Here is a 27,367-nt window from a genome sequence, read left to right on the forward strand (position 1 = left end):
CCCATTAAAAAGGAAAAATAAAGTGATTTCTTTTTATCTTTAGAAAAAAACAGGGGCGCCTGAGTGGCTCAGTCGGTTGAGCGTCTGACTTCGGCTCAGGTCATGATCTCGTGGTCTGTGAGTTCAAGCCCTGCATTGGGCTCTGTGCTGACAGCCCAGAGCCTGGAGCCTGTTTTGGATTCTGTGTCTCCCTCTCTCTCTGCCCCTCCCCTGCTCATGTTCTGTCTGTCTCAAAAATAAATAAAACATTAAAAAAAATTTAAAAAAGAAAAAACATATACGGTTTCATTAAAGGTATATTTATTTGTTAGGGACATGATAGTTGGAGAACATTTTTACGGTGAGATCGGGATGTATGCATTTCCTTCTTATTCATGTCTTTCTCCTAACTTTAATGGCTGCTGCTGTGAGTTAAACATCTTGGCTCAGAAGAGATGATCAAGGTTGATGATTCTTTCCTCTCACCTTCTTCAAAACAAATCTTTCATTTAAAAAATGCAAGTGTACTTATATCTTTAAAGTTCAGGTTGACTAGGAGAATCTAATTTTGCTAAGGCAGAGAGAAAATAGAAACACGAGACAACTAAATCACATCATGTGGTTTGCTAGGTGAAAACTGTGGTTTGCAATGGATTAAGCAGAATTCTGGCTCATCAGCCTGTCGTCAAAGTGATAGCTGTTGTACCTTGTGCATGTTGTTGGCTACAACTACAAAAAATTTCCTGCTATATAAAGTGACCAGTGAGGTTTTGTGTTTGTATGTTAGTTTGTTTTATCCCAGAAATGTTTAAGTGTACAAATAGTTCTTTCAGTTGTACCAGTTTGTGTCGGTAGGAACAAGACATCAACTGACTGGCCCAGACATGGAGAGAGGTGTCCTATTCCCGGTTTACTGGATAGCCCTGGGTGATCCTTATCACTTTGCTGTAGTTGCATTTCGCAGGAATAGTACTTGACTGTCTTCCCTATGAAGCCCACTTCAGAAATAAAGAATGCTTTAAATATCAATCATTTCATAGACTAGAAACACTCTGCATTCTTCTGATGGAAAGCATCTGACGAGTTTCACATTTTAAACGTTTCTGTGAGCAAACATTACAATCAGGTTGGCGAGTGAAGCTCCACTGAGTACAATGGCTTCTTGTTTACATTTCAAAGTTCTTTTATAGTTGACTTCTGATTTTTAAAATTTATTTAAAACTAAATTCATTTAACTAATTCATGTATGGTCATTGCAAAGCTTGGACACAAAAAGAAAGAAAATGTAATTTAAAAAATTTCAAAATCCTAATACCCAGATACAACACCTGATATTTCCTCCCATTTTTCTTTAGTTTATTATACTTCTAAAAGTTGTAAAAGTAGCACATCATCTTCATATGATGAAAATAGTAGTAAGGTATATTAAGAAAAAGCTTATAATCTTCTCTTCCACACATTATTAGTAGTTTTCTATGAATCATTTGGTGCTTTCCTCTACACTCAAACAAATACAGACAAAAGGTTTAGATTTTTTTTTTTTTTTTTTTTTTTTTTATATTCAGGTCTAAGACATCTGGAGTTTTTTTTTTTTTTATTTTTTTCAATATATGAAATTTATTGTCAAATTGGTTTCAAGATTTTTTTTTAAATAAACATTGAATTGTACTATACACGTTATTCTATAGTTGTACTTTTGATACTATGATAGTTAAATTGAAATATGTTAATATACATATCTATGTATATATCTAAATCATTCTTTTTCCGTTAGAAACTAAAATGCTTGTATGACTGTGCACAATTTTTAAAGTGGCTTAAAATAACAATTATTAGCTCACAGTTTCTGAGTGTCAGGCATCTGGGAGTAGCTTAGTTGGGTCATTCTGGCTTAGGGTTTTTCATGAGGCTGCAGTCAAGGTGTTGGCTGGGTCTGCAGTCATCTGGAGGCTTGGCTGGGTTTGGAGGATCTGTTTCCAAAGCAGCTGTCTATGGGCTGGAGACCTCAATTCCTTGCTGGCTATTGGAAGGAGGTTTCTGTTTCTTTACATGTTGACTTCTACATATGGTTTTTTGAGTATCCTCATGACCTGGCATTGGCTTTTTCTTTCTCTTGGGTTAGTAATCCAACAGAGAACAAGGTAGAAGATTCAGTGTCTTTTATCACATAACCGCGGAAGTTTCACCGCATCATTTCTGTGGCATACATAACGAGTATGTATATTGTTCCTCCTTTTAGTCAACAGAAAAAGAGGCTAAGAAATATATCTCTGTATATGCTAGTACTTTTACTTATTTAGAGTTCTGAAAGTAGGATTCCTCATTTAACAGTTCATTGGAAACTGTTCTATTACTTTTCTGGTTGGTTGTAGTGATTCCTTTATTAGCAAATAATGTAGGGGAGACCTTTTTTCACAAACTCTGACATGAACATTAAAATCTTTGCCAATAATGCATATAACCATATATAGCTATCTAGATTGTTTCTATGTGTATATGTATATAATATATATATTACTTTACATATATTATTATTATTATATATGTTATATTATTATTATATATGTTATAAATATATATAATATACATAGGTAAAACGGGATAGTCCCCCCTCTTTTTTTAAACAAAAAATGAGTTATTATATATATATATATTGCTTTGCAACTTGCTTATAAAATTCATTTATCAGTATATTCTAAATGCATATCCCTGATAACATAAATACATTTCCATTATTAATCTTTTTTAATGTTTTATTTATTTTTGAGAGACACACACACACACACACACACACACAGAACATGAGCAGGGAGGGACTGAGAGAGGGAGACACAGAATCTGAAGCAGGCTTCAGGCTCTGAGCAGTCAGCACAGAGCCCGATGCGGGGCTCAAACTTGTGAACCTCGAGATCATGACCTAAGCTGAACTTGGATGCTCAAATGACTGAGCCAGCCAGGCGCCCCCACCCCCATAATTAATCTTAATGGCTGAATGGCATACTCATTTATAGATATATTATCATTTATTTAATGCATTAGTTTTTGTTATAAAGGTAAGTTCGTTCCTATTTTTCCTATAATTATAAAAAGTTCAGCATTAAATATTTTAAAATGTACAGTTCTGAGTTCTGATATTATTCTTTTCTTGCTTCATTTTATAATAGTACACTTGGGCAGGGGCTAAACTAAAGAGGTCATAAAATTATTGGGTGCCATAAACTATAATTCTCTTGAGAGTGAACAGGTAATAGTTTTTTATCAGAAGACAAGTAAGAGTTGCTTCTTGTTGATAAACAATATCCTTCTTAATTCTCGATTATTGTGGTTTCTATTCACCAGGGGAAAAAAAAAGCTGTTCTTTCCTCTTTCTATCCACTACCAGGTGCATAACTTTCTAGAAAGGATTTCACTGAATTTGCAATTACCATATATTGTGTCTAAGGGTATCTGTTTAAAAACCAGAGTGAGACTAGTTCCTGTAGGAGAAGATTCCTCCTCTTCCTAGTACTAATGAACATTTATTTAGCCTTTATCTTGATGCCAGGTACTCTGCTGAGTACTTGTAAGCATTATCTCATTCAAGTCTCTCAATAATTTATGACAATGCACTATTGATACCTCCAGTTTTCAAATAAGGAAAGTGAATCTTAAAAAGTTGAGCATTCACCCAGAATCTAATAGCTAGTACATAAAGCAACGTGGGTATAAACCACAGGGATCTGACCCCAGGGCCTGAGTTTGTGACCTTTGCTCTGTTCTGCTTCTCAGTACTAATACTGTCAAACTTGCCAGAAGTTGAGAGTATTTGAAGACGTCTCTGGTAGGCAGTCGTTGTGGGAGGTCTTTACTAGTACAATAATTTAATACTTCTTTACCTTCTTACATACCACCTTTGTCAATGTGAATGTTTTGCTTCTGATATGCCTCTTTTGCCTTGTCAGTAACCGTAATTTCAAGGGTAGATTTTGTGTTCAGGAAAGATTATTCAAAGGTTGAGTTTAGTTAAAAATATATTTGAATTATTAGTTGTAAAAATTTGAAAACTTAGCTCTTCCATAATCTTGTAATTGTAAGTCTAGCAAATTTAGCAATCACTTTTATGAAGCCTTTGATTAATGTTTAGACCCATGTACAAACTAAGTTAATTAATCTTCAAACATTTTAAACTAAATTTATAAATTAAATATATGTGACTTCTTATTTAGATACTTCAAATGTGTGATTAAAAACAAACTTTCCAGAATACTTAAAATACCTCTAATGGCTCTAATAAATTAAACCTAGAAATACTGTGAACCTCAAGTTCTCTTAAATGTTTTAGTACTTACTTTATATACTTACTGTAATTACTGTATAAACTAAATTAAATTTCTACTTAAATTCACAGGCCTAAATCAATTGCTTAATTACACATTTTAAGTTGAATCACAAATTTTACCTGTTCTCTAATAAACTAAAATATCTTAAACATTATAAATACTCAAAAGTTAATCATGTTTCCTTAACACATAAATATTAACACTATGTCTTTGATTCTCTTAAATATCTCTGTAATTAATTCTAAACTTCCAAGTTAAAAAAATGCTTATCTACCAAGGAAACAATTTTATCATCCAAAGCAATTATGGGGGATAATTTCTTAGTCAAAATTGAGTATTAACAGATACGGGCTAACATATTGAATGAATCATTTCTAGTGATCTAATGGGTTATGCAGAGCCCTATTCAAAGTCATTATGTCATGGGCATCAAAACTTAGAAACAAGTTTTTTTAAGTATATCCCTGACCTTCATCTACTCAAGGACATCTGTTAACCCACCTAAGTTGCTAAACAGCAGAACAAGTGAGAAAGTTCAGGTGACCCCTGTAAATCTATCACTACAAGAGACAGAGGGCTTAGATCATGTTATTTTTTTCATTTTTATGTAGAGAATATCTGTGAGGCAAAGGGTAAGATTGTATATTATCATAGTAATCATAAGTAGTAAGGAGTCAAAGTGGAATTTCTTAATTTTTGTGGAAAATTCGCATATATATGGAGATACATAGATAGAATTTGTGGAATAGGGTTCATCAGATTAAAAACATAATTTTTTTTTGTGGGGGTGGTAACCCAGAGCCATGCCCTAACTACATGCTTGCCTCATGTTGTACTTTCTCATGTTTATGGTAAAAATGCAGACATTTTGGTGTATGAACCTGGGTGTATTTCTAAGGTATTATCAATATACTATCGTATTTGATGATTCTTCAGTACCATTTGGGTGTATTTTCATTGTAGAACTATTTTCTTCTTACTAGAGACCACAAATTCTAAGACTTATCTGGCTACCAACATTTTGCCACATTTTCAGTGGTTTTGGAATCATTTCAGCCTAATTACTGATTTGTCTTGAGCTATGATTCATTGTAAAGCACTTAAAACCAATAGACAGCTAAAATCTGCCATTTAGTACAGAGAGGTGTCCTGGAGCTTCCTAGGAGTTAAGAACTCTTATGTGAATTTATATAGATAAACTAAATGAGGCTGTTTATGAGAAATTTGTTCTCAAAGTTAGTAAAGGCTTTAGGCAGGAACTTGGCTACTGATGGCAAATGCACAAGTAGATGTAAATGTAATTCAACCATTAAAATCTAAACCCATAGAAGCGAGGAAATTCACAGTTAAAGGAGGAAATGGGATGTGCAGAGGTTTCTCCAGCCGTGAGGCACAATGGGGTGTATTGAGGAATTGGAGGCATCCTGTAGTGTGAGACATTGAAGGTATCTCTCATGTTTCATCCCTAACTTGCAGATTATGGAGCATTTATGGATTTGACTCTTCCTTGTGAAGTGCCATCTTTTGGGAGATGGTTAGAAAGAAAAGATGCTTTATGAGTGTTTCCTTTGTTATTACCTGGAGGCTGGGGATGGAGGGATGAGGGTGGATTCATAATGCATGAGAAAATTTTGGGTTAGTAGTCTGTAACATCCATGTCCTGGCCAAATATTCCTCCAGGATTTCATGCACTCATGATCTATGTGTACAGACCTCAGTTCAGGCAAAGCTACTAGACAAACAGAGACTTAGTGTAACTCAGCACTCCCTGCTCAGCTTGGATGTACAGAGTTTGATTTCTTATCAACATGAGAGCTATTTGGAACAATGGAAAATTGTTTTCCATTTCCACTTCTCTAAACTATGGTAATATAAAATCTCTATTTGGCTTATGTGTGACTGGGTGGTTAGTATGAATAGAAAAACTAAAATATGACCTGGTAACCCCATTTGCATTATTTTGTGGCTTCAAAAAAACTTAATTTTAAGTATACTTTTTTAAACGTGTCTTTATCTTGTCATGCTTTTAAAATTACCTGGTAAATATAATATCTCATGTGAGGAGCAGAGTCATCTTAGCAATGGGCAACCTGGAAGGAAGTCTCTGTTGCCTGAAAATAGAAGAATATTAAGTGGGCACACAGAACATGTGCATGTGTCCACAAAATGTGCACATGTACGTACACACACACACACATACACACACACACACACAGTGGAAGCAGTAATCAGAGAATCTGGAGAGCTCTACACTCCAGAGGAAAAAAAAATTAAATATCTTTTCTGCTTTTTTCCCTTTCTAACAAAATTTCATCATACAAGTTTGAAATGTAGAATACATTTCAGTTTGATATTAATCAGGATAAGAGAACCTGAAGTACAGGGAGAAGAATGTTTGACACCATGAACAATGATCTAGGAATGTTATTGATGTCATTTGAGTAAATGCATTTTTGGTAAGCCAAGGAGCCTACGTTGGCCACCACGATGGTATAAACAACATGTGGCTATATGCATTTAAGGTCTTAAAAATGACTCCACCCCTATCATCTACAGTAAAAGAAAAATGTTTATAATAATACATATATTGACTTCTGCTTTCTAGTCAATAACAAGATTTATTGTCCCACTCTTCAGTCAATTTTAACCTCTTTGGGTCAACAAATCTTGATATTGATCTCAACAGAAGTCAATACCTGCTTATTACTTACCTCCACATTTAGACGCCTACCAACAATTCTTATGGGCATTTCCTTGACAGGCAAAAGTGAATACTTGCTGTCTACTTTCTATACAAGATACATTTTTGTAGGCTTTGTATATATTATCACTTTTACAAGCCTAAGTTCAGATTTAGTTATAAAACTAAATGAGAAAAGAAGATAAGTTCAAATATCTGTAAGTATAAACTAGAGAACTTTAATATTCCCTTATCATTTCCTAAGTAATAAAAATCATGATCTTTATATTAATTGTTCTCCAGTCATTTCCTACATCAAAGATAATTAGACAACAATGTATTTTTTATTTACCAAAGAAAGAACACAAAAGTATTTTTAAGAGTGAAAACTATTATGATGGTATTATATAAAGGTTAAAATTCTAGCCTACTTTAAATGCTTTCAAAAGCAAGAAAAACAGACTAGTTACGCATTCCAGCAAATGTCTGCCAAGTTTTAACTTCTAAACATGGAGATATTTGAGATGTGTAACTTCCACCCTAGTCAGAGATACTCGAGGTTAGATAACTAAACAGCTTTCAGGAAAGAATTTTTGTTTGTTTGTTTGCCTGGCAACTGAAAAGAAATGAAGATCAAGGAAGCAGCCTCACCTGGACTTTTTAATGAATGTGAGACAAGTCCTACCAAAGGCAATTATTAAACCATCCCCCAAAATTGTTTGTTCCGCTTCTGGATGCAGTTCTGGTTCCATAAGACCTCTAGGTGTAAAACAGCATCATCAGCTGTCTTGCTAACCTCACCTGTTGAAATATTAAAAAGGAAAAAAAACACCAATATGTACAAACCCAGGGGCAGACAAAGCAAAATACACTCAAGGCTGTAAGGAATTAATTTTTCAAATTCAATAAATAAACCTCCATTGCATATGTATGCTAAAATGCTTAAAATTAAAATTCAGAAATACTTATCGTTTGTGCTGCCCTTGAGATACTTTACCTTCTCTAGATTGACTCACAACATCATGAAGTCCACATTTAAAAACTGTGTCTTGCCACAGGCAAAATGACAATAAATAATAACAAAAAAGGGAAGAAAGAAAATGACAAATGGAGCCAGGTAACACAGATCACTATAACACCACCTGAAGTTTGCTGTTGCACACTTTTTCTGTTTTCCAGATAATATAATTGTAAATCAAATGTGAAGAAACTGAAAATGGAACATTAGGACTAAAAAAGAACACTGAAATACTTAAATGTATGTTAATTCAGAATATGTGTAAGCTTTCACAATAATTTAAAGCAGTTTTCTAAAAGATGTGAAAGCATGTTCTTTCAATAGTCACTACTGGCTTGTTAATCAGTTTTTGAGCTTTGTCTAAAAGAGTTAAGTTTTTAAAACCTGCCACTAATTTTACATTGTGCTTCCTGAATAAATCCATTAGCTTTCCCTATAAGTCTTAGTTTCTATTTGCCAAAATAACTTGTTCAAAGTGAAAAATGCAGTAGAGAAAAAAAAATAAAGCCCATTGTGTTATGATAACCAAACTTCTTTTGCAAATATAATTTAATCATGTTGTGGGTGTAGACACAACTGTAAAGTCATCTTGCAGGTCCAATTTTTAATTCTTTCCCCCCTCACCTCCCAGAGATTAAGGAAACAGAGTTGTGCGCCTTCAACTTTGCAAGGCTGGAAATGTGAAGACTGTGTGAATAGGACATCCATGAAATGGCTATATTCTATGATGTTTCTGCTAATTTGTAATGGATTTAGGAAAGATGGAGAAGAGAAAAGATTTCTCAAGCTCAGCACTACTGCCATTTTGGATGGATAATATTTTATTGCGGATGGGGGGGGTTTCTCCTGTGTATTATAGGATTTTTAGCGGAACCCCTTGCCCCTGCCCTGCCAAGATGCTAGTGGTACCCCCTTCCCAGTTGTGACAACCAAAACTATCTCCAGATATTGCCATTTGTCTCATGGGGGATAGGATTGTCATACCAAAATAGACTATTATAGGTAAAACATCAAGATATATTGTAAAACCATCTGTTACTCTACTCCTGACAGACTGGCTCAAATTGACGGCCATTTTGGATTACTGTAGGCAAAAAGATAATTACTCAACCATTCCTGCCAAAGTTGTTTATTCTGCTCATGAATTGAGTCCTAGTTCCCTAATACCTCTAGGTGTCAGACAGAATCAACAACCTTTTATTAAGTGAAAACACAGAATGGCAGCCCTTAAAAGCCAAGTCTACAAGTCCAGATAGAGAGTAGAATCTTAGAATTTTAGAACTGGAAGGAAACTGGGAGAACATCTATGCAAACATCCTCTTTTTATAGATGGACAGTGAACCTAGCAAGGATATATGTCATGCCCAACATCACCTAGCTATTTAGTGGCAGAGTTAAGAATCCAAACCATAAACTCCAATTCCAGATTCTTTCCTCTAGACCCACTGTAGACCTGTTTGTTATGGCAGATTATGAGTTACACATGGAACTCATGGAATGGGGTTTTACCAACCCCATTTGTATATGTAAATTTAAGGGGTGGTGACAGTATCATATCGGTACAGTTTGTTTCACGTTTTTTAAGCATAAGACCTTATGGCTTTGATTATCATCTCAGGTGATAATTTGCCTGGACTTGCCTGATCCTGAGTTCAGTACTCAGCATGTTCAATATGTTGCTTTCTTTTGGAAGATGTTATGACTGTAAATAATAAAATATTATTAGATATTTTCATCTAAATATTTCTTTATCTCCTAAAACTTATTCTTTTCCCAAATCCCCCTCCAGATTTATCTAACTCTATGATATTCCTAGTTTAAAAACTCACATTTCCCTTTACTTATTTCTTTTTATTTCTTGTGTTATTTTCCAATTTCTAAATCCCGTCAATTGCTTTTCTTCCTAATATTTTGAAAAAAGTCTTTTTTTTCATATTCATTGCCATCACACTGTGGAGTATGTATGTAGGCTAATAAGCCATGCCAAATTTATTGTGCCATATTTAGTCTTTTTTTATATCAACTACCAAATCTATCTTGCATACAACCATCTGAGGATTCTGTAGTATTTTATGTCATGAATATACCAATAAATATTAATTGAACAATTCCTGGGTCAAGGCAATATTCTAGGCATAATTGCTAGGTAGAAGTGATGAGGTGGGGCATGGGGAGAAGGGGATTGTAGACAAAAAGTTTTAGATAGGGTCCTTACTTTTAGAGTTTATATTTCTCTTGAAATGCACATTGCAGTAAACTAAAAAGTTTAGGGCAAGATTGCACAGTACTTGCAAATAGGTGCATATAGAAACAACATTTTGCATTTCAAATTCCTAAGATGATACATTTTCTCAAAATTCCAGTTTAAAGATAAATCCTAATGATAGTTTGAAAAGACCTTAAAATCCATTTGTGATAATCTCAACACCGTTCTTTCCCACTTATGCTTGTTACAGCAACCAGTTCTGCAATGGCAGCAAACCTTGTATAGTAATAGCTGATGTTACCATCTGCTCTTTGCAAATTAGAAGGTCATTTATAGTACATGCTCAGACTGACCAGTGAATATGTGGCTGGGGCCATTTTGAGGGGACTCTTCTAGTTTTTCAGAAACTATTGGCCACATCAATATTTATTCAGAGCTATTTATTCACAAGCTGTTTTTTCACTTCTCCATCAGTGTCCTATCTCCTAGGTTTCCTTTGTTGTCTTCATATTAGAGATGGAACCCAGGCCCTTAAATGTAGTAGCAGGTTTGTGACACTGGTGTCCTATCAGAATTGTCTCAGTTTGTTCTGTTTTGGATAGTGATTTAGCATTCCTGTGTAATAGGTGTCCTTTTAGTTAAAGTTATACATTCTTTCTGTGTAAAAGATGGTCGTAATTGTCACTTCTGTGTACAAGACATCTTTTTTCGTGTGTGGCCTATCTCCAGTTTTTCTAGGCACACATCCTCTCTTGGCATCCATGTTGTTTATGGGAATGACCATATTATACAATATGACTTTGGCCTTGGGTGCCACAGTTGATTGACTCAATAGTTAGAATCTTATCCAAACTGGACCACTGAAACTCTTCCCTGAAATTTTGAATTTGTGAGTTATTTATTTACTAAAGCATAGCTGACACACAGTGTTACATTAGTTTTAGGTATACAGTATATTCATCAAGTCTGTATGTTATGCTGTACTTACCATAAGTGTAGCTACCATCTGTCACCATACCATGCTATTACAGTACTATTGATTATATTCCTTATGCTGGACCTTTTATCTCTATGACTTATCCATTCCATAACTGGAAAGCTGTACCTCCCACTCCTCTTCACCCATCTTGCCCATCTGACTCCCCTTTCCCCTATGGCCCCTATCAATTTGCACTCTCATAAATATTTAGAAGTCTGTTTCGGCTTTTTGTTTGTTTGTTCATTTGTTTTGTTTTTTAGATTCCACATATAAGTGAAATCATATGGTATTTGCCTTTCTCTGACTTATTTTACTTAGTGAAATTTTGAATTTTAGGGTGGGAGTTTTGGCAATCTCTCTTGTAATCAAAGATGTAAAATGTAAATTAACCTGGGAGCTCCTTCAGTGGCCAGTTTTATGACCTGAATTGGAACCAACTGGTTTACACAAGGAGGAAAAGAAATGGAACGATGACTAAAAAGGTACATTGACTAGAAATAGTCTTCTATTCCCTGGTGGTTCTGGTAGTGCCTGAGCCCTGCTACGTTATTGAACTTTTCGTGGCTGAGATTTTTCTTGGATTCCCTGGGATATCTCATTATGCTCCCCAGAACTCCTCCAATTTCTGTAAGCATATCAAGTTGGCTTTTTTGGTCACTTGCAATTAAAATATGTGTCATGAATACATTCTGCCTTTGCAAATCCATGAGAGGAACATGTAGTTTTGAATGGCCCAGTCTAAGAGCCATGAATGGTTAAACAGTCACACAGCTGTGTGCAAACACACATACACCCCCATACAGATCCTAAAATGTGTGTAGTCTAGACTCTATCTTATAAAATAATAAAGGCCACAGATATAATTGTTAAGAAGAGGCAAATTAGAATTTACACTATTATTATTTGGTTCAAAACTTTTATTCTTATCCATTGTCATTAAAATGTAAACCCTTGAGCCTGGTGTTCTAGATCTGCCATAAATTGCCCATAGGATACCTGTGGAAAGGACCCTTCATCATTTCTATAAAGTTCCTCCCTGCTGCTTCTCACTAAGTTCTTTTGCCATTATTTCCTGCCTACGAGGCCCTGCCCTCTTCCTCTATGCCCAATGAAACTCCTCCTTATCCTTCATGGCCACATTTAGTTCCCTTCCCTGAGTTCTTGGGCCACAGAGGGCTCTTCATTCTCTGAAATCTTGTAGCTATCATTATTTTAATCATTTTCTTAACATTTACTATTTGTGCCTTGGTTAACTATTTTAGTGGTGCTGGTTTTAATTCTTTCTGGGAGATTATAGGCAATCTCTTTGAGGGTAGAGATTGTGTCATCTTTTTTTTTTTTTTTTTTTAATATTTTTTTTTAACGTTTATTTATTTTTGAGACAGAGACAGAGCATGAACAGGGGAGGTCACAGAGAGAGGGAGACACAGAATCTGAAACAGGCTCCAGGCTCTGAGCTGTCAGCACAGAGCCCGACGCGGGGCTCGAACTCACGGACCGTGAGATCATGACCTGAGCTGAAGTCGGACGCTTAACCGACCAAGCCACCCAGGCGCCCCCTTTTTTTTTTTTTAAATTGCACCTTCCTCCTGCCCTGCATCTACTAAAAGTGAGCATTTGGTAGTGTGCTTTATTTGAATTTGCATATACAAGAGTAAAATATGGTATATTCCCTAAGGGAACCAATTATAAATTTTACTTAAAGGGGCATTAAAAAATTAAATTACAAAGCTCATATTAGCAGAAGATAAAAAAGTTTAACCAGCAGCTGCTACAGATACAGGGACATTCGAGTATTAATTACAGATATAAATCTGAAAGTAAGAGAGCATGTGAGTAAATTGGGAGGTATGATGGTTAAGAAGGAGAAAATAGCCAAACCTGACTTAATGTATTTCTTTTTCCTAAATCAAGGGAAGTCTGTGAATTCTCTAACCCACTAGACTGTAAGCTCCATGAGGCCAATTATCACACCTGCTCTGTTCATCACACTAAAGCCAGTTCCCTGGTTCTCTGTCTAGTGGGATTCAACCACTAGTGGGAAGGAACCACCATTACATAACCAGAATATATTTTGTAGTGAATATTTCTGCAGAGATCACGTACACTTTCTAGCATTTCCAGAATTTATACCCAGTTTTTGCAATGGCAACTAGGGACTGATTGACATTAGTAAAGTATTAGGAATACCATTGATGAAATGCATATAGTCAGGGAAGTAAAACCTCTGTGCCATGGAATCTGAATTCACAGGAATTGCAGTTAGGAAGACTGACAGCTGCCATTAACGAGGATCTCTGATAAAAAGAAGTGACCAAACCCAACTGGGAAGAGCATCAGACTAGACCAATGTAGATAAGCAGTGGACATAGAAGCTGATGTGAAGAGTGGCATAGAAAGGATTCAAATTAGAACCAGAGGGACATTCCCTAGCTTCTCTTAGTTAAGGGTTTCATTAGTATCTTAGTGAGGAATTTTTGGTGATTTTATCAGTCATATTTCTCTAGATTGCACTACAGAAACAGTGACCTTCGACTCCAAGTGGCTTGAGACCACAAAGCTTGATTGCATTTCAGGTGGGCTGCAAGTCCACTGAGGGCTTGTTACACCTGCTCCTTATTGTGGAACACAGACCCATAGAGCACCTGCTACCTGGGATCCTGCAGAATAAGGATTGCCAAATGCAGCAAACAAAAATAGAAAACACCTAGTTAAATTTGAATTTTAGATAAACAAATGATTTTTTTTTTTTAAGTGTAAGTGTGTCTCATGCAATATCTGGTACATATACCAAAAAAGTTATTTGTTTTTCATATAGTTCAAATTGAACTGCACGTCCTTTTTTTTTTCTGGCAAAAGAGAAATGATGTGACTAAATTTTCTCAGAAGTGGCACTTGAAAGTGCTGCTATAAACATTGGGGTACAAGTGCCCCTATGCATCAGCACTCCTGTGTCCCTTGGGTAAATTCCTAGCAGTGCTATTTTAGGATGAGCACTGAGTGTTGTATGGAAACCAATTTGACAATAAATTTCATATTAAAAGAAAAAGTGGCACTTGACACTTCCACTTCTTTTTTTTTTATTTCTTCATTTTGAGAGAGAGAGAGACAGAGCACACAAGTGGGGAAGGGGCCAAGACAGAGGGAGAGAGAGAGAATCCCAAGCAGGCTAGGCACTACCAGTGCAGAACCTGATGTGGGGCTCGAACCCATGAACCATGATATCATGACCTGAACTGAAGTCAGGAGCCGAACACTTAACCGACTGAGCCACCCAGGTGCCCCTTGACACTTCCACTTTTACTCATTGGCCAAAAAAGATACGACAAAGTCTGACATTAATGGGTTGAGAGGTGTAATCCTCCCTTAGAGTAGGCCTAGGAAGGAGGGAGCAGCAGTATGATGATGGTACTACAGTATCCTCTATTTCAGTACTAAGTAAAGAATGGAAAGTTCATTTCGTAGTATGTGTGGGTTTGTAGTTTTCAGTGATCTTTTTTTCATCTTTGAAAAGGAGCTAAAACAGCTTCTTCAGTTAGTGTGAAGGAGAAGTAGCTGGAACAGGAAGGCCTACCTGACATTTGCTATCTCTCATTCTCTGACCTTTAGAGGAAAGCAGTTCTTTGCGGCTCTGCTCCTAGTAAAGGGGACCACTCGAGTTTGACAATGAGGGGTCATTTATGTTATGTTGACTGTATTAGGCCCCATTATTTTAGGGCAAGGCTCCTGATGACAGTGAATGAGCAGGGAACTGAGAATGGAAATCTGAGAGGGTGAAGGATGTTGCCAGCAAGGGCTAACATACCTCTGAAGTGTTTATGTTTGCCTGGGGCCCATAGCCTCTCCCATACCTCCTTATTGGGGATGGCCTTCTTTCTTTATACACACAGTGCAGGCTCTTCTTTGTAACTATTTGTCCTGTTAAATGTACCCCATATTCATATTTCCTTACATTTCAAAGGACATTTTGCTGGGGGAGAGGGCAGTGGTGGATAGAGATATGGGCTGGTGATATACAGGATTTTCTTCATCTCTAAAGCCCTTCTGGTTTAGCCCAAGGTCTTACATATATTCAGAATCTTTACTGAGAATTATTTTCTAACTTTTCTTACTTTTGCCTGTCCCAGAATTCATTGTTAGCTTAGTACAACATGTGGAAATTTCTCCCAGTTGATTTCCAAGGTCAATCATAACAGTTAAATCTCTGAAATAGCCTGAATATAACGAATACGTATCATCTGCATTGACTTGTTTTGCTGGGTTTTTCTTTTCAGTTAAAGGCTGTTTCTAAATATTATTTTCCTACTACATTATAATGTGCTTTATATTCAGAGTTTGCCTAAACAGGACATTTGGCTAATGAAGTGAGATAATAGGGAATTAAATGGTTTTCAGTGTGAAGGGAACAACATTATTTACAGGGTATATTGCCGATTAAGGAAAAGAAAAGACTTTTTTTCTTAAAGAAAAAAAAAGACAAGATAATAATTAAGGTCCTTAAACACACAGTCATACAGTCATTCCCAACCTGTGATATGGTGTGATCACGTGGGATTTCCTAATTTAATATCAATCACAAAATTATAGTTCTTTCATATTGAACATGCTGGTATAAAATGGGACTTACACACTGCCTGTCACAATTCCTGACAATTATCATGTACTTTTAGGTGAAAAGTATGGTTAGTTTGAAAACACATGAGACCCTAAAATCCCATAAATATGTTTTTTTCGGATGGCATTACTTCATCACAGTGCCATCAGCACTGTGAACTATATGACTTTTTTATTTTAAGCAGTGGGGATTGACAAAATAGTTTAAAACAATGAGACAGAATCTACAGATATTAAGACAAATTTTTATGTAAATACACTGTGTGCTCCAGGCTACAGTAAAGCTTACTTAACCCTATTAACAAGTTGTTTTACTCTTAAGTATGTAATTTATTGATAATTTTCTGCTTTCTTTAAAAAATAAATTGATAGTTTTCAGTTTTGTACCTGCGTATAGTTTTTTTAAACAACAAAAACAAATTATTCTGTAGTTGAGAATGAAGATTCCAGAAGTCAGAGGAGCATTTTAAGATCATCTAGTTCCAGCATGGCTGAATCTAGTCCGGGTCCTGCTACTCCCCACTACTTTGCTTCTGGCCAATGTTGCCGATCAGTGGAATTGGACCCTTTTTAATCCAGATGTTCAGGTAGTCAACTGGCAAACCGGTCTGACTTGGCAGACAAGATGGAAAAATTTTGCTGATGCTGAAGAGTCCAGCCCCTTTATCTTACAGAGTAAGTGGACATGGGCCCTAGACAGTCTGTGAGAGGGCAGAACTGGGACTGGGTCCATTTTGATTTATAAATCCAGTGCTCATCCTCTTTACCAGATGGTTTAGACAATTTAATTTAATGCAGATACTTTAAAATGGCATTTTATTTTTGCATGGCATTATTGGTATAAAATATTACACAGTCATTATCTCAGTAATGTCAGAAGAGAAACAAGAGAAAATAGTCCTCTTATTTCCATGCACAATTAGTGAAAAAAAATGGAGTTGCAAAAAAGCATAAAAATAGTATATAGAAATACTATTTTGTGAATAATTCAAATTACTTCCAGCATTGTTCAATGAACTTTGTGTCCTCAGTTGTTTAAAGTGGTTGGGGGAGTGGGGAGAGAATGAGAGTCCCATAGTCTTTGAAATGGCAGATTCTTTCTTTAGAGGACTCGGACTTAAACTGATGCTAAGACTGGTTTAATCAGTAATCTGTCATCTGATGATAAATTGATCTGCTGTAGAAAATAGGAGGGGACTAAGAACTAGGAGACAGAGGGAGCCCAGCATTCCTGGTAAACACCACAAGATGGGGAATCTACATTTTCACCTTGTGCTCCATGTCTTTGGGCATAATGTCCCATGCTGGGGAAACAGTAATTAATTAGTGCCCGTCTTCAGTTTTGAGTCAGCTAGAGAGTACACACAGAGAACTGTTTATTTTAGCAGTACTTGTTTGTTGTTTCATAAATACCTGTTCCATAGTTTCACCTTCAGGTAGGGACAGTTCAAGGCATAACTGATAAGCAAAGAAATCAGTTTTCAGTGTCACTAGCTTTGTATTGTTACAGTTTTTTCACTATCTGCTGGAGGCCAGCTCCAGCAACCAGGTGTTCCCAAAGGAAGAACAGCGTCGGTGAAAATAAAACAAAACTAAAATAAAAAACTAAAAAATAAAAAACTAAAATAAAAAATAAAACTAAAATAAAAATGGACACAGACAACAGCAGTGTGTTGAACTGGCCGATTTATTGTAGCAAACATGACATTATATATGCTAGTTGATTTCCTTGTAGCATACGTCATCTATGTTTTTCTAACATTACCTAACTTTGAAAATGTTCCTATGTGTAATCAACCTTTAAGAAGTAACATGGCGATTTTCCCCTAGTTTTCCCGCATACCCTTTGATTATTGATTAATTTCTTAACATTATTCCATTATGCATCTGCATTTATCTATAATCTACAAAGCATTTGCTTTGCTGTTCTCGTGAAAGGCCCTCCATTTCTCAACACCTCAAGTGGAACAATTATAGGGACATGACCTCCTAACCACATGAGGCCAGAAGAACAATGTGTTTGCCTCAGTCTGAGGTGCCAGAAAGGGGCTGAAAAGCCTTAGAAACCCATGCCTCATACATTCTCAGAGAGACAATGCACCTAGGAACCAATGAACCATTCTGTACCTTAACCGACTAGGTTCAGTCATCATCTGGAATGCCTCCGGGGGGCCAGGTGGGCCTAGGGATTGAAATCACGTGTGCCCAGAGATACACTCCTTAGTTGCCGGAGTGAGGCTTTCAAATCCATATGTCTCTCCTTTACAGGCCGTCTTTGCTGGCAAATGTATGAGGCTATCCCTCCTATAAGTAGAGGAGTCTCCATAGGGGATGGCAAGGGCTAAATGTAAGGCCGCTCAGTTTCTTGTGGAACCTTATTTTCTTCCCTAATGGTTCTTTTCCCAGGGGGCCTGCCGAGGGCAATTCCCCAACAGACAATACCCCAGGTAGTTTTAAGGCCAAATTACCTAAAAGCGGGAGTACAAGAAGCTTCACTGTCGGTGGTCCACCTTGCAGTCATCAATCCGTCCACAGCCCGGGCCTTGCCACTCAGGCTGGGATAGCTCGGCTTCCAGCAACTATCCTCTGCTCCCCCCACCTTCCATCCCCAGCTTAGTGACACAAACTTCATTTCTCTGAGATATTCTCTGCCATGGACTATTAAGACCTGTATATTAACGCTTGATTTTAGGTAATGATATCTGATAATATCATTAATACTGAAATGTAATCGATTAATAAAATATTATCTTCCACAGGGGTATTTACATTTTAACAGGCAAACAAATCCTTAAATCAAAGAAATCAGAGTTTTTCTGTTTGGTTTGGTGACAGATATTTTGGTGGGATCTTCTCACCAGACTTCTGACACATGCAGGATCCAATGTTATTAGCTGGGCAAGATGGTGAAGTGTAAGCTTAGAGGTTATTGTTATGAAAGTCAAACAGCTTTGATGAGCTTGAGGAAGAAATGACCACAATGAGGGATTGAGTTATAAATGTAGAAATAAACTTTGTCTCCTGAAAAATAATTTTATTTATGACTGATCTTGATGTAAGGAACCCTATGATTTTGTTTTCTGTTTCAAATGGTTGCTGTTCCCTCATGGACCCCATTCTGAGGGGGCAATGTTGTGTCTCTTTTTTGAGATCTCTTCCTTCTGGTAACATGATGCTTAACCCCTTACAAAGACCTTTATGCTTCATCTTCAGGCTGAAACCCTAATCATTGAGTCATGAGAAGGATCATGCATACATGCTGTTTAATAATTGTTCCTTTTTCTCCTTTTCATCCCCACCCAAATGCACCTTATAAACACAAATTATTAAATAAAAATGAACACACATTATCTCTGTGATCATACCACCATCACAAATTTCTCTAGAACCGGAAGAAACTGCCATTGGGTAATCAGATCATAGTGAAGTGGATTATAAAAAGTGAGTGAAATTGTTAGTGTTTGCAGCAACATATTCTTAAACATATAGTTTGGTGATAGCTATCATAAAATGTTTAAAAGTGAAAGAAACTAGGGAATTAGGCCCTAAGAATAAGATGGGGAAAAAATAGCAAAAGGAACATGACAGTTTAAGTTTTGATGATTGTACAACTCAGAATTCAAATGGGATAAACTCCAGTAGTATTTTGAACTGTAGACGGATGGACAAAGAAAGCACAACAGGCAGATTCCTGTACCCTGCATTTGACAGAAAGGTTGATGAAGTTAAAAAGAAAATAGTGGGATACAGTAAGAGCTACAGAAGAAATATTAGGATGGAATTTTCTAGTTTTCCTCAATGTGAAGGGGAGAGCAACTATGTCTTATGTTTTGAGTGGATGCTACTTACTAAGGTGCTCTTGAAGCTGCACTGAGCAATATTGAGTGACCACTGGGTGTGTCTGAATGGCAGAAGACCCGAGGAATATGGAAAACCTTAGCCTGACCTCTGCTCTTGCTGAGCTTTCTAACCTTTCTCACAAAATGTGTGTCCATTATTAGTAATGTATATAAAAGTGCCTTCTACCAAAGAGGGAAGTAGGTCAAGTGCCTAGGAAATGAAACAGGTTTAATACGTCCTGTTTGTATTCTTATTACCTCTTTAAGAGCAATATTTGAAAGAAAGATACAGGGGACAATATTTAGTAACACAACTTTAAAAATTAACATAATAAGGAAATGAATCACTAAAGCTGCAAGAAGAGACTTCTGTAAATGAGATGCTACAATGATGTACTTTCCCTCTGGACAGAAGTCTGAGGGGAAAAAAAATAAACTTTTTTTCTAAGCCTAAGCCTTCATAGAACCAAACTCTACAGGTATTTGGAGGCATTATGCCTTGAGATATTTTGACAAGGAAGTGGTGTTTCACTCTCTAGTATAGAAAACTACATTCTTACACACACACACACACACACACACACACACACACACACACACACAGGAAAGAAAAAAAATCACACCTCCATTCAGTGCCCAAGTTGTCATCAGAAAGGAAAAGGTTGGAGTTCATTTATCATGTGCATTTCTATGGCTACGGAGATAATTGGGTTGATTCCATCTAGCCTTCACTTCTCTCGCATTTTAATTGAAAAGCCTCCAGAGTGTTAGAAGCACAGAGCTGGCCTGAGACTTGAGGGGTCTTCACTTAGGCAGCAGTGGACCAAAATGACAACCAGCGGACAGACCAAGCAGTCTGTGGGACCAGGGGCCTATTGTGTTACTGCTTGAAACTTATAGGCAAGTGGGTGGGGGTAGTCTGTGCATCCTGTACTTGTGTTTGGTTTGAAAATACTTACAGTCTAGGGGTGCTAGGTGGCTCAGTTGGTTAAGTGTCCGACTTCAGCTCAGGTCATGACCTCTCAGTTTGTGAGTTCGAGCCACTAGTCGGGCTCTGCGCTGACAGCCTGGAGCCTGCTTGGGATTCTGTGTCTCCCTCTCTCTCTGCCCCTCCCCACTCATGCTCTCTCTCTCTCTTGAAAATAAATAAACGTTAAAAAAAGGAAATACTTACAGTCTTCATTTCTGGATACATTTGATTTAACATTTTTATCGTAGCATTTCTGTCAAGGTGAATACCTGACATCAGGTCCGCCATCAGCCTGCAGAATTTAAACTGAGTGTGGCTGCTTAAAATAAAGGACTCAAGGGCAAATGGCATTGAAAGCAGCAGAGAGTATATATAACCAGCCTGGCACTTTTGGGTAGTGTTAAAACAGGCATACATTTAATATTGTTTTCACTTTTCATCATCAAACCCATCCCTATTAAAACTTTGCAGGTTCAGTTGGTCAAGTTTTATGATTGAGTGGACTCTGAGCATGCTCAAGGTATGTGTAGGAAATTAATTTCTAAGCTCTTCTAACTGTGAATCTCTAAGGTTTATTCTCTCTATGTGTTGTTTGCATAATGCACTTTTGTACAGCTAAAGCACTACCTATAAAGGGATTATTTTCATATTCAGCACATTAAAAATCCAGCTCAATTCACAGATCCCATTCTGTGTTTATGCCTGAGATAACAGGTGAAAAGTATCTCATTACAAGTGTCCATGAAGCAAACATAAGAATGCGAATGTTTGGGGAGAGAATGTACCCCTACTGAAATTAATTCCCCAGTGGTTTTATTAAAGTCTGCAAATTGCATTATTTTCCCATCATATTTGAAATATTGCCCTCCCTTAATGCCTGCTCTAACCCATGCCATGCCATCTTCCCTGGAGTGTCTAGACATGGTGTCTTAGATTTATGTGTATGATCTCAGTGTGTTACAACATCACTCCTGACTAATGCATTATTACAATACTTACAGATATTCCCAAGTGCCACTGTATTGATTAGAAAATCACCAATCTGCATATGCACACCATCTGTGCTGCGGAGAAGCAAAAAAATGCAGGATGACATTTGCCTGATTCGAGGGAAGATTCAGAAACCACTAATAGAACGAAGAGGGAATTCTCTTTTCAAAGAAGGAATTCAGCTTTTTAGAATAAAAAAAAAAGTACATAAAAATTTTTATAGAACTATAAAGTGTAAACCTAGAGTGTTTAAAACTACTCATTTCTCTCTCTTTTCAGGTAGATGGAAAGGCCGGGTCTCAGCATGCAAACAGCATGCTTAACCATTTAGATCCTGAAAATGATACTATATCAGGACCACTGGTGCCATGAAATTGATAAATCTCAGCTCAACTGCCGCAACCCTTTGGTAGAAAGCTGCCTGTAGTGAGCAGTCCGTTGTGTCTCAGTGGAAAGGCCAAAAGCGTGCCTGCAAAAGATGAATGAGGCACTCACCTACTGGGCTGAAATGCTTTTAAAGGACAGGAATCTGTTTATCTTTGATTGATTGTTCAGTCTGATACTTTCCTTTATAAAGTTTATTGACTACAAGAACATAAATCAAAGAAAAACAAATCACAGGTTCAATTTTGGGGGCATTGACATCCTGCCATCTCTGCAGCAACTGCTCATACAAGTCAAGGGGCAGGAAGAAGGATGCAAGTAACTAGGGGGAAAAAAATCACATGATGGAAATGGCCACTAGCAAAGCTCTACTCTCATGATTCTCCTAACAGCTCTTTAGGTAGTGAATGTCTTGATACATACTACAGTGCCAGGAGTTTAGGCAGCTCCTAGAATGTGAATGGTCAAAAAAAAAAAAAAAAAAAAAAGGATTTTTTTAAACAACTAATTGCAAGCGACACTGTCAGATCTGCCATTTTTTAAGGTCCTGTATTATTGATCAATCTGTCTCCAGTCTTACACATTTGAGTGTATGTATTTCACTCTCTCCTATTCTTAAGAAAAAAGATGTAAATACTGAAACAAGAACTACAGTGGCATTTGAGTGAACTGAGAGGATAGCAGCAGGACGCTCTAATCACATGCCTACTCAGTCCTGCCCCATCCCATTGTAGGGAATTCTTGTCTTGCCATCCTTGCCTTTAAGGAGCTCTTGTCTGCCAGGATTATGGGGTAAACTCTAACAATGGTATAACCCGGGTGGATTTGTGCCAGTGACCCTCATGAAGGATCACATTGTGTCTCCTTTTAAACTAAATTTGCAGAGACTAAAATATCTAGAGTCCTCTGTTAGTGCGCCAACATCCAGTTTCCCATTGTGGAGAGTGATGTCATTCTCATTCCCATTGTGGAGAGAACAGCATCCTTCTCAAAATTTGTCCTTTTGAAATATCCCAGACATAAAAAATTTTAAAAAAATTGCATTCTTCATTCCCTAGGCATTTTTCAAAATGGTTGCCTTCTAGTTTTTGCTTTTTAGGCAACCGTTTATGGGATACTTCAGGATTCAGAGCGGTGTTGTCTTTGGGTTTCAGAAGACTGTCTCTGAACACATTTTCTGTATTTCATGCAAAGTCAGTGGGAGCTAGGGGAAAAGGAGGACATATAAACCAGTCCTCTCCAAGTGGGTGTCTGTCAGAATTTCTACTTGCCACCCCAGACAACAGTAGTCATGATATTGTAACTGAACCACGAAAAGTAATGCTTGCCACACTGACAGTGGTTGTAGAGAACCGAGGGAAGGAGTTTGTTGCTGGAAAGAGTGTAAAACATGTCCTTACTGCTTCTCTGCAGGAACCCAGAGCACCTCACAAAGCCTTCCCAAGAGCAAATATCACTTTGCAGTGGTCACCACTGGCAGAGCCACTAATGAGGCCTAATTGGAGCGACAGGGTCTGCCTGTGCACATTAGCATCTCTAAGTTATCCCAATTAAGGAACAAGATACAGCAGGGTGGGCATTGTTTGGATACCGGTGCCCCTGCTTGGGTGTGTTGCAAGGAACAAGGCCAAAGGCTGAGTGCCTCCAGCCACCCAACGTGTGACCTAATTGCTAATTGATGCACAACCTTGGGTGGCCTGCTGCTTCTTAATGATGTTTGAGACAGTTTGGGGTCCTAAAACAACAAGCTTGTTTTGGAACAAAGCCAACAATTTATCTTCATTTATTGGTGTTTTCACCCTTTCAGGGGGGAAAAAAAAAAGAAATAGACATCGCAGGATGGGAATAAGAAACCGTAAGGAAAAAAGGCCCATTGTGGTTAATAGGTAGAAAGTCTAATAGGTAGAGAGTAAGTCAATGTTAGAGAAGATATTTCTGGAGCATTAAGGGGTAAGGGGAAAATAGAAAAATGTGTAGCACATCATAGTCTAAAGATGAGATCACAACAAGAAACGTTTAAAATTTATAGAATTTATTTCAGAATCCACTGCCTATGAGAAATGAATCCATTCTGGATTCATTATCACATTCCCCACAGTTCACTTTTGGTCTTCACATTTTCAGAGACCTGTGGAATGAGTAGAAAACTTTTAGATGAATTAAAAAGATTGAGAAAGTTGGGCTATTTTTGAAATCATGGAAATGGAGATGGGTTGAAATTTTTTATTCATTATTTATTCATTTAACATGTTTAACCACCTTGTATGCTCCAGATACACAGCTAGATGCTAGCTTATAAGGTGTAGAGAACACTATAATCCCTGACTTCATAGATTTATACATTAGCAGAAAAAAGTCATTAAGTGAAAAGAAAAAATAATAGCTGAATTTTATTAAGTTTCTTAGTACCTCCTAGGCCAGGTGAAGGTGTTGATTTAATCTAGAGGTCACAGGGGTTTCCTGAAAATTGGAGTTGACCTTGACATTGAGGAGGCCTTTCCTCTGGTTCTTGGGATACAACTAATTTATAGTTTCCCTTAAAATCATATAGATTAAGGGGCACCTGGGTAGCCGTTGGTTAAGCAGGTGGTTCTTGATCTTAGCTCAGGTCATGATCCCACAGTTTGTGAGTTCGAACCCCACATTAGGCTCTGCGCTGATGGTGTGGAGCCTGCTTGGGATTCAGTCTCTCTTTCTCTCTGCCTCTCCCTTGCTTGTGTTATCTCTCTTAAAATAAGTCAACTTAAAAAAAATCATATAGATTAATACTTTTACTTTTAAAATCAAGAAGTAACATAAACTTTAATTAAATATGGCATAGTTTAAAAATCCACTGATTTCTACATAGTGACCGATTTAAGTGAGGAAAGGCATAGATTGTGGGAAAAAAGGAAGACAGAAAAGAGCAGAAGAGAGATAGAAAGGGAAGGAAGAAAAACAGTGAGGGAAGAAATATAACCATGGTAATGGGAATACCTATCAACAGACATAAAAAGAAGAAAGTGCTTGGCAGATAGATAGGAAAGAAGAAGAAATAGAAGTAAAGGAAGAGATATGGACATGGAAAAAGGCAGTGGGAAGTGCAAAATGTATTGTGGCTTGTGGGGCAATTTCTAGGCTGACATGAACTAATCTGGTCAAATCTTCCTTGTTTTTACATTGTAATTTCTGGAAGTAGTCTCAGCCCCTCATTAACTCATTTCTAAATGCTAAAGGTCAGCCCTTAAACATACTCTTACCATATGATCTAGCAATCATGCTTTTTGATATTTACCTAAAGGAGCTGAAAACTTACATCCACAAAAAACCCTATGCATGAATGTTTATAGTTGGATTATTGATAATTACCAAAACTTGAGGATGTCCTATTGATAATTACCAAAACCAGGATGCCCTTTAGTAGGTGAATGGATGAAGAAACTGTGGTACATCTAGATAATGGGATATTATTCATCACTAAGTAGAAATGATCTCTCAAGCCATGAAAAGCCATGGAGGAACCTTAAAATTCATGTTACTAATAAGTGAAAGAAGTCATTTTGAAAAGGCTACATACTGTCTAATTCCAATTAATTCTATAAAAGGCCAAACTATGGTGACAAGAAGATCAGTGGCTGCTGGAGATTAGGGGTAAGGGAAATATGAATGGGTGGGGCACAAATTTGTAGGCAGTGAAAATACTGTGTATTATATCATAATGATGGATACATGGCTTTATAAATTTTTCCAAACCCATAGAATGTGCAACCTAAAGAGTGAGCCCTAATGTAAATTATGAACTCTGGATGATAATGAGATGTCAATATATGTTCATCAGTTGTAACAAATGTACTACTTTTGCTGGGATGTTGATAATGGGGGAGGCTATCTATGTGTGAGGAGGAGATGTATGGAAAATTTCTGTACTTTCTGCAGTTTTTCTGCTCTAAAAAATAAAATCTATTTTTATTTTTTTAAATTTATTTATGGGGAAAGGTTAGAGAGAGGGAGAGAGAATCCCAAGTAGGCTCCCCACTATTAAGCCCTGAGGTGGGGCTTGATGAACTGCAAGATCATGGCCTGAATTGAAATCAAGAATTGGGTGCTTAACTGACTGTGCCTCCCAGACATCCCTGGATCTATTTTTTAAAAAACTAACGACACACACACACACACACATATGCATGCACACACCAGGGGTAGGCACACACCGAAGAGAGACCACGTCCAAGGAGAAGGTGGCCAACTGCAAACCAAGAAGAGAGGCTTCAGAAAAAACTAAAGGTGGTAACACCTTGATTTTGAACTTCTAGCCTCCAGAATGGTGAGAAAATAAATTTCTGCTGTTTAAGCCACTTAATCTGTGGCATGTTGTTGTGACAATCTTACCAGACTAACACAAGGGTTATATCACAACCTAGGGAGTTAACTTTAGCACATGCTGCTTCATACTAGGCATTGTTAACTGCCTACTATCAGGACTTATATCTGCTGTGGCTTTTCTTACCAGACGTCTTTCTTCTTAGTGAATTTTATGCTTGGGGTTCCATTACTAATTTTTAAAAATTTGCTTACAATTTTTACTTTTTATTTATTAAAATTTTAACTTAAATATAGAGCCTAGTTCATCTTTAAGCATTTTCCCCTCCCACTCCCCACTCCCCAGTTTCCTCAAGTACATGTGTTTGTTTTGTTTTGTTTTGGTAATTATACAGAAGTGTTACATGCCTGTAGAAAAGTGCAGAGATCACAAATGTATAGTTTGTAAATTTTCACAAAATTTCACTGAAATAACAAGCATTCAGATTCAGAAACGGAACATAATCAGGACCTGTTTCCTTGAGACCTGTTTTAGTCACTTGTCTTTTTTCCTGAGAGTAACCATTTTCTCCTTTCTAATGCCACAGGTAGATTTGAACTTTTGTTTAAAGAGGTCTAGTTTTGAACCTTATGTAAGTGGAATTATACAGTATATACTTCTATGTGTAGTTTTTTAGGTCAACATTATGTTGGTGAGATTTGCATAATGCTACATTTGGCTACAGTTCGTTTGTTGTCACTGGAGTATAGAATTCCATTTTATGAATATGTAATAATTCATCCATTCTACTCTTGACAGTTTTTTGGGATTTTTTCAGTTTATGGCTATTATGAATGGTACTTCTATGAAAATTACACAAATTGCTAGGTCATTAAGTACATGCATTCTGTTTTAAATGATACTGCTAAACAGTTTTCCAAAAGATTTTACCACTCCTCAATTTATACCAGCATTGTGTGAGAGTTTTAGTTGATCCAAATTCTGCTAATAACTTGGTTCTGACAGCCTTTTTTATTTTAGCCATTCTGGTGTTGTATACTTGTTAATTGTGGTTTTAATTTTGCATTTTCCTGATAATCCAAGTTGAGC

The 27,367-nt window shown here is 36.9% G+C and overlaps 1 long non-coding RNA gene across 3 annotated transcripts in view; it reads right to left on the reverse strand.

Moving 5' to 3' along the window:
• Nucleotides 1-289: 289 nt before the first annotated feature.
• The window catches only part of LOC109271893 (uncharacterized), a 42,420-nt gene continuing 15,342 nt past the window's right edge, over nucleotides 290-27,367 (reverse strand). The window contains exons 3-5 of one of the 3 annotated variants that reach the window (XR_002082157.2): nucleotides 21,604-21,663; nucleotides 6,335-6,409; nucleotides 290-550 (exon numbers count right to left, since the gene is read on the reverse strand). This is a non-coding gene — a long non-coding RNA (uncharacterized LOC109271893). Of the gene's footprint in view, nucleotides 551-6,334; nucleotides 6,410-21,603; nucleotides 21,669-27,367 lie in introns of all 3 variants that reach the window. The other 2 variants (XR_002082158.2, XR_002082156.2) reach the window with 2 other exon arrangements.

Source organism: Panthera pardus, unplaced genomic scaffold (genome assembly GCF_024362965.1).
Source record: "Panthera pardus isolate Hobbes unplaced genomic scaffold, ASM2436296v1 HiC_scaffold_11, whole genome shotgun sequence".
In the NCBI taxonomy this organism is placed as follows: Eukaryota; Metazoa; Chordata; class Mammalia; order Carnivora; family Felidae; genus Panthera; species Panthera pardus.